General features: G+C 41.2%; 1 protein-coding gene across 1 annotated transcript in view; it reads right to left on the bottom strand.

Moving 5' to 3' along the window:
- Positions 1–14,162, bottom strand: part of LOC139581959 (ATP-sensitive inward rectifier potassium channel 12-like) — a 49,324-nt gene that overhangs the window by 23,708 nt on the left and 11,454 nt on the right. The gene's annotated exons all lie outside the window — the stretch shown is intronic.

Below are 14,162 nucleotides of genomic sequence, written 5' to 3'. Positions count from 1 at the left end.
AGTTTATATTTGACCTATTATTATTATTATTATTATTATTATTAACAATATTATTATTATTGTTATTGTCATATTGAGAGGTGAATTGGTCTCCCATTGTCTGTTGTAAAGCAGACTGAGCCAGGTTTTCCTCTCCTATTTTGCCTGTCCTTAGCTCTATTGCATTTATTTTTATCTTTGAAAACTCCCTAGTCCTTGCCGATGACAAAGATACCCATAACATGACGCAGCCACCACCGTGCTTGGAAATACAGTCCATTCAGAAAGTACTCAGACCCCTTGACTTTTTCCATATTTTGTTACGTTACAGCCTTATTCTAAAATTGATTAAATACTTTCCCCCCCCTCATCAATCTACACACAATACCCCATAATGTCAAAGAAAAGTTTAGATGTCATAATGTCAAAGTTTTTAGAAATGTGTGCTAATTAAAAAAATAAAATAAATGATATCACATTTACATACAGTACAAGTCAAAAGTTTGGACACACCTACTCATTCTAGGGTTTTTCTTTATTTTTTAAAACTATTTTCTACATTGTAGAATAATAGTGAAGACATCAGAACTATAAAATAACACCATATGGAATCATGTAGTAACCAAAAAAGTGTTAAACAAATCAATGTAGAAAAAATGTTAAATGAGAAAAAAACCTTGAATGAGTAGGTGTGTCCAAACTTTGACTGGTACTGTAAGTATTCAGACTTTTTTGATGCTCCCTTTCCAGCGATTACAGCCTCAATTCTTCTTGGGTATGAAGCTACAAGCTTGGCATACCTGTATTTGAGGAATTTCTCTACAGATCCTCTCAAGCTCTGTCAGGTTGGATGGGGAGAGTCGCTGCACAGCTATTTTCAGGTCTATTTTCAAGTCCGAGCTCTGGCTGAGCAACTCAAGGACATTCAGAGACTTGTCCCAAAGCCACTCCTGCGTTGTCTTGGCTGTGTGCTTAGGGTCATTGTCTTGTTGGAAGGTGAACCTTTGCCCCCAGTGTGAGGTCCTGAGCTCTCTGGAGCAGACTTTCATCAAGGATCTCTCTGTACTTTGCTCCATTCATCGTTCCCTCGATCCTGACTAGTCTCCCAGTCTCTGCCGCTTAAAAACATCCCCACAGCATGATGCTGCCACCACCATGCTTCAACGTAGGTACGGTGCCAGGTTTCCTCCAGATGTGATGCTTGACATTCAGGCCAAAGTGTTCAGTCTTGGTTTCATCAGACCAGAGAACCTTGTTTCTCATGGTCTGAGAGTCCTTTAGGTGCTTTTTGGTAAACTCCAAGCGGGCTGTCATGTGCCTTTTACTGAGGAGTGGCCTTCGTCTTGCTACTCTCACATAAAGGCCTGATTGGTGGAGTGCTGCAGAGATGGTTGTCATGTGCCTTTAGGTGCCTTTTGGCTAACTCCAAGCGGGCTGTCACGTGCCTTTTACTGAGGAGTATCTTTTGTCTGGTCACTCTCACATAAAGGCCTGATTGGTTGAGTGATGCAGAGATGGTTGTCCTTCTGGAAGGTTCTCCCATCTCCAGAGAGGAACTCTGGAGCTCTGTCAGAGTGACCATCAGCTTCTTGGTCACCTCCCTGACCAAGGCTTTTGTCCCCCGATTGCTGAGTTTGGCCTGGTGGCCAGCTCTAGGCTGTATCACATCCGGCTGTAATTGGGAGTCCCATAGGGCGGCACACAATTAGCCCAGCTTCATCGGGTTTGGCCAAGGTAGGCCGTCATTGTAAATAAACAACTATCTTGCCTAGTTAAAAATAGAAAAAGTCTTGGTGGTTCCAAACTTCATCCATTTCAGATTGATGGAGGCCACTTTGTTCTTGGGGACCTTCAATGCTGCAGAAATGTTTTGTTACCTTTGCCCAGATCTGTACCTCGACACAATCCTGTCTTGGTTCTCTATGGACAATTCCTTCGACCTCACGGCTTGGGTTTTGCTCTGACTTGCACTGTCCAAATCATGTCCAATCAATTGAATTTACAACAGGTGGACTCCAATCAAGTTGTAGAAACATCTCAAGGATGTTCAGTGGAAACAGGACGAACCTGAGCTAAATTTCGAGTCTCATAGCAAAGTGTCTGAATAATTACGTAAATAAGGTATTTCTGTTTTTATATATTTTTTTATACATTTGCAAAAATGTCTAAAAAAACTTTTTTCTTTGTCATTATGGGTTATTGTATGTAGATTGATGATTAAAAAAACATACACTACCGTTCAAAAGTTTGGGGTCACTTAGAAATGTCCTTGTTTTTGAAAGAAAAGCAAATTTTTTGTCTATTAAAATAACATCAAATTTAGCAGAAATACAGTGTAGACATTGTTAATGTTGTAAATGACTATTGTAGCTGGAAACAGCAGATTTTTTATAGAATATCGACATAGGCGTACAGAGGCCCATTATCAGCAATCATCACTCCTGTGTTCCAATGGCACGTTGTGTTAGCTAATCCAAGTTTATCATTTTAAAAGGCTAATTGATAATTCGAAAACCCTTTTGCAATTATGTTAGCACAGCTGAAAACTGTTGTTCTGATTAAAGAAGCAATACAATCGGCCTTCTTTAGACTAGTTGAGTATCTGGAGCATCAGCATTTACAGGCTCAAAATCGATTACAGGCTCAATATGGCCAGAAACAAAGACGTTTCTTCTGAAACTCGTCAGTCTATTATTGTTCTGAGAAAGGAAGGCTATTCCATGCGAGAAATTGCCAAGAAACTGAAGATTGCGTACAACGCTGTGTACTACTCCCTTCACAGAACAGCACAAACTGTCTCTAACCAGAATAAAAAGAGGAGTGGGAGGCCCCGGTGCACAACTGAGCAAGAGGACAAGTACATTAAAGTATCTAGTTTGAGAAACAGACGCCTCACAAGTCCTCAACTGGCAGCTTCATTAAATAGTAGCCGCAAAACACCATTCTCAACGTCAACAGTGAAGAGGTGACTCCGGGATGCTGGCCTTCTAGACAGAGTTGCAAAGAAAAAGCCATATCTCAGACTAGCCAATAAAAATAAAAGATTAAGATAGGCAAAATAACACAGACACTGGACAGAGATTTGGCTTTTTCTTTGCAACTGTGCCTAGAAGGCCAGCATCCCAGAGTCGCCTCTTCACTGTTGACGTTGAGACTGGTGTTTTGAGGGTAGTATTTAATGAAGCTGCCAGTTGAGGACTTGGTTGGTGTCTTGACGGATTTGTCCAAAATTGTGTGACATAAAATATTAGTTTTCTTTCGCTGCAGTTATGGCAGTGTAAGTTGTCATATCATATATTAAGCATTAATCAGTTAAATTAGACATGGAACTTGAACCCTGTAATAATAAATGTGATTGCAAAATAGATGCTTCTAACCGAAAGAGTCAACATGCCTTGACACTTAAAACCTAAATTGATACCGTCATTACTGTGGTTCTTCAATAATTATGCATAATACTTGTTGGACGTGCATTTTGTGTACAGCTGATTAGTTATGCCGTGATATTTTCACACATCATCATCTGATCCAGGAAGGAATTTTCAGAATGACAATCAAATGATGAACAGCTGTTGTGATAGAGCAATGTAACAACAGCCTAAGTGCTGGAAAAAAGGTGTTCGTGAGGAATGTCCTGAACATTTTGGTGTCTCATTCCTTACACCTGTGAAGACTGCTGTTCCTGGATCCACGTTGGATCTAAAATATCCCTAGCGAATTGATATTGATCGTCGGTTGTTGTCTGCTTGATTTATAGCAGGGTCTCGTTAGATTTAACAGAGAAAGTATCAAGGTAATGTTTTTGTGCCTCGGATTGGACACCGAATCTACTGTGCGCAATTGTTTAGGATATGCTATTGCGCAACACCCAACACTATTTCTATTCCTTATTCTGTAGATAATGACACAAAATTACATGGACTAGTGGGTTTATTCACAATATAATCTGGTAATGAAATAACATGACACGTACATTTTGTTTTCCATCTAGGTTGAATTTGGAGCTCCGAAATTCAAATACTGGAATAGGCCTATCACAGCCTTGTGATCTCCATAGACAAACAATGGCAGTAGAATGGCCCGTACTGAAGCGCTCAGTGACTTTCAACAAGGCACCGTCATAGGTTGCCACCTTTCCAACCACCTGCCCCAATGCATAGTGCTAACTGTAAAGTTTGGTGGAGGAGTAATAATGGTCTGGGGCTATTTTTCATGGTTCGGGCTAGGCCCTTTCGTTCCAGTGAAGGGAAATCTTAACACTACAGCATACAATTACATTCTAGACAATTCTGTGCTTCCAACTTTGTGACAACAGTTTGGGGAAGGCTCTTTCCTGTTTCAGCATGACAATGCCCCTCTGCACAAAGCGAGGTCCATACAGAAATGGTTTGTCGAGATTGGTGTGGAATAACTTGACTGGCCTGCACAGAGCCCTGACCTAAACCCCATTGAATACCGTTGTGATGAATTGGAACGCCAACTGCGAGCCAGGCCTAATCGCCCAACATCAGTGCCTGACCTTACTAAAGCTCTTGTGGCTGAATGGAGGCAAGTATTTGTGTTTGTATTTAATAGGGATCCCCATTAGCTGCTGCCAAGGCAGCTACTCTTCCTAGTGTCCAAACATATTTAAGCATTTACATTACATTTAAAACAAAAGATAAAACAGTACATCATATAACATTATTACACCACTACATATCTACAATACAACATGTTTAATACCACCATACAACAATATCACAATGTATGCGTATGCATGTGTCTGTACCTTTGTGTGTGTCTCTTCACAGTCCCCGTTGTTCCATAAAGTGTATTTTTACCAGTTTTTAAAATCTGATTCTACGTCTTGCATCAGTTACCTGATGTGGAATAGAGTTCCATGTAGTCATGGCTCTATGTAGCTCTGGACTTGGGGACTGTGAAGAGACCTCTGGTGGCATGTCTTGTGGGGTATGCATGGGTTTCCAAGCTGTGTGCAAGTAATTTAAACAGACAGCTTGGTACATTCAGCTTGTCAACACCTCTTACAAAAACAAGTAGTCATGAAGTCAGTCTCTCAAGTCCCCACAGCAAAGTTCCAACATCTAGTGAAAAGCCTTCCCAGAAGAGTGGAGGCTGTTATAGCAGCAAAGGGGGGACCAACTCCATATTAATGCCCATGATTTTGGAATGAGATGTTCGACGAGCAGTTGTCCACATTTCTTTGGGTACAGAAAAATCGCCATGCATGTATCCATCCAATCTATTTAGTCAGGGGGGTTCTATACTAGGCACTATATGTACAATCATATGATATATTCAATTGTATAACATTGAGGAACTTGAAAATTACAATTAAGTGCTTGAAAAAGTCCCTGAAAGTGCTTGAATTTGACTTGCCAAAGTTATTTCCAAAAGTTTACTAAGGGTTGGTAGCAGGCTGATTGGTCGGCTGTTTGAACCAGTAAACGGTGCTTTGCTATTCTTGGGTACCGGAATGACTTACTTCCCTCCAGGCCTGAGAGCACACACTTTTCTGTAGGCTTAGATTGAAGAGATGGCAAATAGGAGTGGCAATATAGTCCGCTATCATCCTCAGTAATTTTCCTTTCATGTTGTCACACCCAGGTGGCTTGTCATTGTTGATAGACAACAATAATTTTTTCACACTTACTTTACAGAATTCAAAATTACAATGCTTGTCTTTCATAATTTGGTCAGTTATGAATGCATATGTAGATTCAGAGTTTGTTGTTGGAATGTTATGCCTAAATTTGCTAATCTTGCCAGTGAAAAAATCATTAAAGTAATTGGCAATATCAGTGGTTTTGTGATGAATGAACCATCTGATTCAATGAAGGATGGAGCTGAGTTCGCCTTTTTGTCCATATTTTCATTTAATGTGCTCCAAAGCTTTTTACTATCATTCTTTCATAGTACAGTTTGTTCTTATTTTTATTTTATTTAGTCACATGATTTCTCAATTGACAGTATGTTTGACGATTAACTGTGCAGCCAGACTTATTTGCCATTCCTTTTCCCTCATACCATTTTTCAATTCCTTATCGATCCACTGGGATTTAACCGTTTTTACAGTAATTTTCTTAATGGGTGCATGCTTATTAGTAACTGGAATAACTAATTTAATAAATGCATCAAGTGCAGTGTCTGGTTGCTTCTCATTACACACAACAGTCCAGCAAATATGCATTACATCTTCAACACAGGAATCACTACAAAACCTCTTCTATGATCTCATTTGTCTTAGCAACTTCCCACAAGAATAGGCTTAAGTGAGGCAGGTGAACCTGAAGGATTCCACAGGATATCCTCTCTTACCTTAACATAATTTAACACTCTTATCCAGAGAAACTTACAATAGCGAGTGCATACATTTTCATACTTTTTTTGGTACTGGTCCCCCGTGGGTATTGAACCCACAACCCTGGCGTTGCAAGTGCTATGCTCTACCAACTGAGCTACACAGGACCACTTCACAAGAATATCACTCTGAATATAAACAGCAACACCACCCCCATTGGCATTCATGTTTCTTCTGAAGATGTTGTAACCATGTATTGCTATCATCAAAGGTATTATCTAATTGCATTTCAGAGATGTTCAGTATATGAATGTTATCTGTTACCAGCAAGTTATCAATTTTATGAACCTTGTTTCTTAGGCTACATACAGTCAGGTCCATAAATGTTTGGACATTGACCAAGTTATTATTATTTTAGCTGTCTACCACAGCATAATGGAGTTCAAATTAGGTGGTGTGTGTGTATTATTACCTCATTTAGTTCATTTACAAGTAAGCAGACAAAAGGTCTAGAGTTGATTTCTATTGTGGCATTTGCATTTGGAATCTGTTGCTGTTAACCATCAATATGAAGTCCAAAGAGCTGTCACTGCCAGTGAAGCAAGCCATCATTAGGTTGTAAAATCTAGCAAACCCATCAGAGGGATAGCAAAAACATTAGGTGTGGCCAAATCAACTATTTGGTACATTCTTAAAAAGAAAGAATGCACTGGTGAGCTCAGGAACACCAAAAGGCCCAGAAGACCACGGAAAACAACGGTGGTGGATGACAGAATAATTATTTCCCTGGTGAAGAAAAACCACTTCACAGGTGGCCAGATCAAGAACACCCTCTAGGAGGTAGGCATATCTGTGTCAAAGTCAACAATCAAGAGAAGATCAGAGTAAATACAGAGGGTTTACCACAATATGTAAACCATTGGTAAGCCTCAAAAACAACCAGATTAGAGTTTTTGCCAAAAAAACATCTAAAAAAGGATGTACAGTTTTGGAACAACATCCCATGGACAGATGAGACTAAGATCAACTTGTACCTTAATAATGGGAAGAGAAGAGTATGGAGAAGGGAAGGAACTGCTCATGATCCGAAGCATACCACCTCATCTGTGAAGCATGGTGGAGGTATTGTTATGGTATGGGCATATATGGCTGCAATGGTTCCCTTGTATTTATTGATGATGTGACTGCTGACAAAAGCAGCTGGGTGAATTATCAAGTGTTTAGGGCTATATTATCTGCTCAGATTCAGCCAAATGCTTCAAAACTCGTTGGACGGCACTTCACAGTGCAGATGGACAATGACCCGACGCATACTACGAAAGCAACCCAACCCCTAAGGCAAAGAAGTGGATTGTTCTGCAATGGCCAAGTCATTCACCTGAGCTGAATCCAATTGAGCATGCATTTCACTTGCTGAAGATAAAACTGAAGTCAAAATGCCCCAAGACAGCTGCAGTAAAGGCCTGGCAGAACACCACCAGGGAAGAAACCCAGCATCTGGTGATGTCTATGGGTTCCAGGCTTCAGACAGTCATTGACAGCAAATGATTTCCTACCAAGTATTACAACTCACAATTTAATTTATGATTATGTTAGTTTGTCCAATTACTTTCGAGCCCATAAAATTGGGGGTCTATGTATAAAAATGGTTGTAATTCCTACACGGTTCATACAATAATTTTGACAAAACCCTTAAATTAAAGATGAAAGTCTACACTTAAATCAAATCTTGATTGTTTCCTTTCAAATACATTGTGGTGGCGTACAGAGCCAAAATTATGGAAATTGTGTCACTGTCCAAATACTTATGGACCTGACAGTATGTTAATGTGGGCACTTTTCTGGGATTCTCAATAGTTTTTATTGCTTTACTAGGAGGCTTAGCAGAGGTAGACATGACAGTAATATTTATGTTGGAGCTGATAGTGCAGGGTGAATTGCACGCAGTGGGCTTCCTACTAGAGCAAACTGCCTCATTGCTTACAGTATAACTCAGGTTCATAGGCACATGATTACTGCTGACAATAGATGTTGCATTGACAGGCATTCTGGGGAGTTAGAGGATCATAAATTAGGTTACTTACATTATGACTTCACAACACCCCTGGGACAATGTACATTTGCAGCATACTACGACAACCCAGCGACACAATGGTAGGGATTAAGTGAGCAGGGTTTGAGTCACTGATAAATAATTGTCTCAACGCGGCCTTGAAATACGGGGACAAGGTCCAGGCACCAAGATGACTTGGATGGACTCTTTAAAAGTTATGCTAACAGAGCTACAGTAGTCTTTTAGCCAGATGTGTAATGCCAGTAGCCTCAATCTTTCGCACCCAGCGATGGTACGGGGCCTGACATAATTGGCCAATTTTTGGAGTCTTTCAAAGCTAGAATCAGTTCTCTAAAATCCAGTTTCATTAGTTCCGAGCTAACATTCCTAATGTTATTTGACCCCACATGAACTATGACAGCGTCAGCCCCCGGCAGCTGTCGTAGAACGGTAGGAAGCAGCCTTGTAATGTAATCATCTTCTAGGAAAGCACAGGTTTTTGGCCCCGGGACCCAAAATATTTTTCACCATAGCGCTGCCAATGATGACAGCTGGTGAAATGGCAGAGGAGTTCCAGACATTTATTCGCCTCGAATGGTTTAGGAGGCCCCTCGAGTAGCCAGCCGTAGAGTCCATCATGGCTGATAAAGGGGCCAGAGCTCAGACACCCTCACAGTCTGATGAGGGGGGGAGCTGGGAAGATCTTAAACCGAGGTAGGATCCCACCTCCAAGGCCACAGGGAGGTTGGATCCTTAATGTCTGGATTGGGCTTCGCAAAGCCAAGGAAGCCCCATTCACCATAGGCTTACAGCAACTGACATGTTTCCATTTATTTACTTAACTAGGCAAGTTGGTTAAGAACAAATTCTTATTTACAATGGCAGCCTAGGAACAGTGGGTTAACATCAAATTGTTCCTTGTCAGCTCAGGGATTCGATCTAGCAACTTTTCGGTTACTGGCCCAACACTCTAACCACTAGGCTACCCGCCGTCCCATTGCTGGAGAGTGCGATTGGAGCCTGTGGCCTCCACTAGATCCTCTAAAAGTGTCAGTCCTGTTCTATTTTCCACAGACAGGGGAGACTTCTCCTATGAGAGGTCCCTGTGAAGACTGGCCAGTCAGTCAAAGAGTGGTGACAGGGCGGTGATACTCTCACCATATCGAAACGACATCCAGCCTGAGGTGTAGAGAAGGAGAAGGTAGTCGGCCATGGTTTTCTCTGCAAGTTGTGCAACGCCGAGATTTGCTTGCTTAGGGTAGACAGCTCGGTTCTACAGTCCTCCTTAGTTCTTGCATTGAAAATCCGGTTGGTACACAGTGTCCCGGAAAATATCATAATAAACACAACTCCTACAAGGCAGGAAAGCGTTCGCCTCTTCCTCTGAATGGGGAGGCCTTCATGAGAAGAGGCAGTCCCAAATTAGGAAAATCAAAGCAGCTATCTTTGTTAGTTGATGGCTAGCAGTTTAGCTAGCAGCTTAGGTTAAGCAGGTTAGCAGCTGTCAAGCAGGTTTCAAATTGTCTGTTAAGTGGGACTCTGGGACAAGAAATAGCAGTCTTAGCTGTTAAGAGTTTACCACGGAGGCGCAGATTTTTTTTAATACTCATGCTACAGACGGCTATATTGGTCTGCTAATACAGGACTGGGAAAGACACAGTGAAGTACTTTTTTGAACAATTATATTTTTTCATGCATATATTTTTTTATTCCGATTTTTCAGGTGGTGCTGCAGCACCCTCAGCACCCCTACTTCCCGCTGCTAAGCCAGGGAGGTTTTCCAATGCCTTGCAAAGAACGGCACTGATTGGTAGGTGGATGTAGTAAATAAATAAAGCTGACTTTGAATATCCCTTTGAGCATGGTGAAGTTATTTAATTAAACTTTGGATGGTGTATCAATACTCCCAGTCACTACAAAGATACAGGTGTCCTTCCTAACCCTCAGGGATATCACAATGAGGCCAATGGTGACTTTAAAACAGTTTCACAGTTTAATGGCTGTGATTGGAGTCAACTGAGGATGGATCAACAACATGGTAGTCACTCCACAATACTAACCTAAATGACAGAGTGAAAAGAAGGAAGCCTGTACGGAATAAAAATATTCCAAAACGTGCATCCTGTTTGCAATAAGGTACTAAATTAAATCTGTGAAAAATGTGGCAAATAAATTAACTTTATGTCCTGAATACAAGGCATTATGTTTGGGGCAAATTCAACACAACACATCACTGAGTACCACTTTTCATATTTTCAACCATGGTGGTGGCTGCATCATGTTCTGGGTAGGCTTGTCATCAGCAAGGATGAGGGAGGTTTTAAGGATAAAAATAAATGGAATTGAGCTAAGCACAGGCAAAATCCAATAGGAAAATCTGGTTCATTCTGCTTTCCAATAGACACTGGGAGGCAAATTCACCTTTCAGCAGGACAATAACCCAAAACACAAGGCCAAATATTCCCTGGAGTTTTGTACCAAGATGACATTGAATGTTCCTGATTGGCTTACGTACAATATGTGGAATAAGTCAAGGGGTATGAATATTTTCTGAAGGCACTGGAGTTGCTTAACAATGAATGTCCCTAAGTGGTCTAGTTACAGTTTCGACTTAAATCGGCTTGAACATTTATGGCAAGACTTGAAAATGTCTGTCTGGCAATGATCAACAACCAACTTGACAGAACTTGAATTTTTTTTTAAAGAATAATGGGTCCCGCTTAAAATTACATGCAGCTTATAGAGGCTTCATAAAGTCATCCTAAATGTGTTACAAATCATCTATAACCGTTTGCCATGATTTTTTATAAATGTTGCATAACTGTCAAATGTGACAGAACCCACTCTGACAAATATGACATAAACTTGTGCTTTATAAAGGGTGGCAAAAGCACCACTTAATAAAGGCCCAATAAATCATATTAAATTGAAGCTTCACAAAGCATTCATAACCCTGTCATGCATCTTGGTAGAGCATTGCAATGCCAGGATATTGGGTTCGATTCATGGGACCACCCATATGTTAAAATGTATTTACGCATGACTGTAAGTAGCTTTGGATAAAAGTGTCTGCAAAACTGTATATATTATATTTCACAAAAATATTCCAAGGATGGCCCAACCTCTTTCCCTCTTGGGTGCATAGACAATATTGGACCTGACCTCAACTTCCCCAAAATGCTGCAGGATGACACAAACTCTAAAGTGCAGTCCTGCACAGCAAAAAAAAGGTTGGTAGGGCCTTTTAAAATCTGCCTACTTATTTTTTCCCCCAAATTCCGTTTTCTTGGTTTCGTTTTTCCAGGCTTCGGATTTCCCCCATTTTTTTCTGGTTTACCCCATTTTTGACACTAATTTAATAGAAAAACAACAGCATTGGATTTATTTGTTCACAACAATGCTTAAACCACACCAGGGGATGACTTTTGAAGTCTAAAAAACTTTTGAGTGTAGTTTTCCTTTAATTCAGTGAGCATACCCAGCACTGTTGTTTGGTTAGCAGATTTTCTGTAGTGCAGCAAGCGCACATGTGATGTGATGCAACCGTCAGTGGAATGGGTGGAGTAAAAGGTCAGCAACACTGTATTATTCAGAGCTCCATGAAATGACACCATGTATACAGTCTACAGACCCTACTGAGTATTCCCATACTTTTACTGCTGCACCCAGAATAGTTCCTGCTCTAAGCCAATATGCAGGGGCGCAACTTTGGTTTTAGAAGTGGGGGGCATATTTGTATTTTTGTTTTAGTTCTCCAGTAGGATAAACACTCCAAACAGCCTACCCGACCACTTGGAGGCGTCCGCATGGTCCTAACGACACCCGTGAGTCGTTTTGTATCACATTCCAATGATAAAACTTGAGGACAAGGGGACAAATATATATATAATGTCACTTAAATTTGAATAAAATATAAACAAATAGAAATCACTGTTAAAGCTTAGACAAGTTTTCATATATCATGAATGGTCATTGACACTTTTCTAATATTACGTGGGAGGCTTTCATTTTGAACATTTCCAAAATTCCTGACCCGGAAGTACTTTTTTAGTGTCGCTAACAAGAAGCTGATAATGTGACGAGTTTGCAAATCAAATGCCCCGTATTGTGCTGCCACTGGACAGCGAAAAACAGGTAAGTTAACCTTTATTTATTGTAATTTAAAATAGTTTGTAGTAGTTAAGTGTTGAGTTAGATTACTTACTGTAGCTACCTCAATCGTTATTTCAAATAATTTCAGTGACTTCACAGTAATTCCTATCTAGCTCAGCAAAATACAAATCCCCCTAGATACAGCCATGTCTCATAGTCACATCATGAGATTTGTAAATTAAAGAGGAATATAATAATACTAATTGAATGGAGCTTCCCAGCTTCCCATGTACTGTAGAGTTTCTGGCACAGCACAGAAATGCCGTTATCCAGATGGTGTAACAAAGGCATTTCCTAACAGACCTGCTAACATTCTTTGTTGTTACTTTAAGGTTGGAACCAACATGCAATACCTCCAGCAGGAAGAGAGGCAAGAACCATTCGTCCTCCAGCTCAGGGACAAGCTACATTATCCACAGCCCTGTGTAATGTTCCATGTACACTACATGACCAAAAGTATGTGCACACCTGCTCGTATGTGTGCACACCAAGTATGTGCACACCACCTGAACACCTCATTCCAAAATCATTGGCATTAATATAGAGTTGGTCTCCCTTTTTCTGCTATAACAGGAACATTGCTGCGGGGACTTGCTTCCATTCAGCCACAAGAGCATTAGTGAGGTCGGGCACTGATGTTGGACGGTTAGACCTGGCTCGCAGTTGGCGTTCCAATTCATCCCAAAGTTGTTCGATGGGGTTGATGTCAGGGCTCTGTGCAGGCCAGTCAAGTTCTTCCACAACGATCTCGCTTTGTGCACAGGGGCATTGTCATGCTGAAAGAGGAAAGGGCCTTCCCCAAACTGTTCCACAAAGTTGGAAGCACAGAATTGTCTAAAATGTCATTGAATGCTGTAGCATTAAGATTCCCTTCACTGGAACTAAGGGGCCTAGCCCCAACCATGAAAAACAGCCCCAGACCATTATTCCTCCTCCCCCAAACTTTACAGTTGGCGCAATACATTTGGGCAGGTAGCGTTCTCTTGGCATCTTCCAAACCCAGATTCATCCGTCGGACTGCCAGATGGTGAAGCGTGATTCATCACTCCAGAGAACGCGTTTCCACTGCTCCAGAGTCCAATGGCGGGGAACTTTACACCACTCCAGTCGATGCTTGGCATTGCGCATGGAGATCTTAGGTTTGTGTGCGGCTGCTCGGCCATGGAAACCCATTTCATGACGCTCCCGACCAACAGTTATTGTGCTGAAGTTGCTTCCAGAGGCAGTTTGGAACTCGGTAGTGAGTGTTGCAACCGAGAACAGGCAATTTTTATGCGTTACACACTCCAGCACTCGGCGGTCCCGTTCTGTGAGCTTGTGTGGCCAACCACTTCGCGGCTGAGATGTTGTTGCGCCTAGACGTTTCCACTTCACAATAACAGCACTTACAGCTGACCGGCAGCTGTAGCAGGGCAGAAATGTTAAGAACTGACTTGTTGGAAAGGTGGCATCCTATGACGGTGCCACGTTGAAAGTCACTGAGCTCTTCAGCAAGGCTATTCTACTTCAAATGTTTGTCTATGGAGATTGCATGGCTGTGTGCTCGATTTTATAGACCTTTCAGCAACCTTGTGTTTACATCATTACGCCTTTATGTATGTGTTATGAATGACCAAAGGTGTCTAACCTTATAGTAAGTATAGTGTCATATGATACAAGGCATGTATGTACAGT

This window comes from Salvelinus alpinus, chromosome 1 (genome assembly GCF_045679555.1).
Source record: "Salvelinus alpinus chromosome 1, SLU_Salpinus.1, whole genome shotgun sequence".
NCBI classification, from domain to species: domain Eukaryota; kingdom Metazoa; phylum Chordata; class Actinopteri; order Salmoniformes; family Salmonidae; genus Salvelinus; species Salvelinus alpinus.
This window is presented reverse-complemented; position numbering and strand designations above follow the sequence as displayed.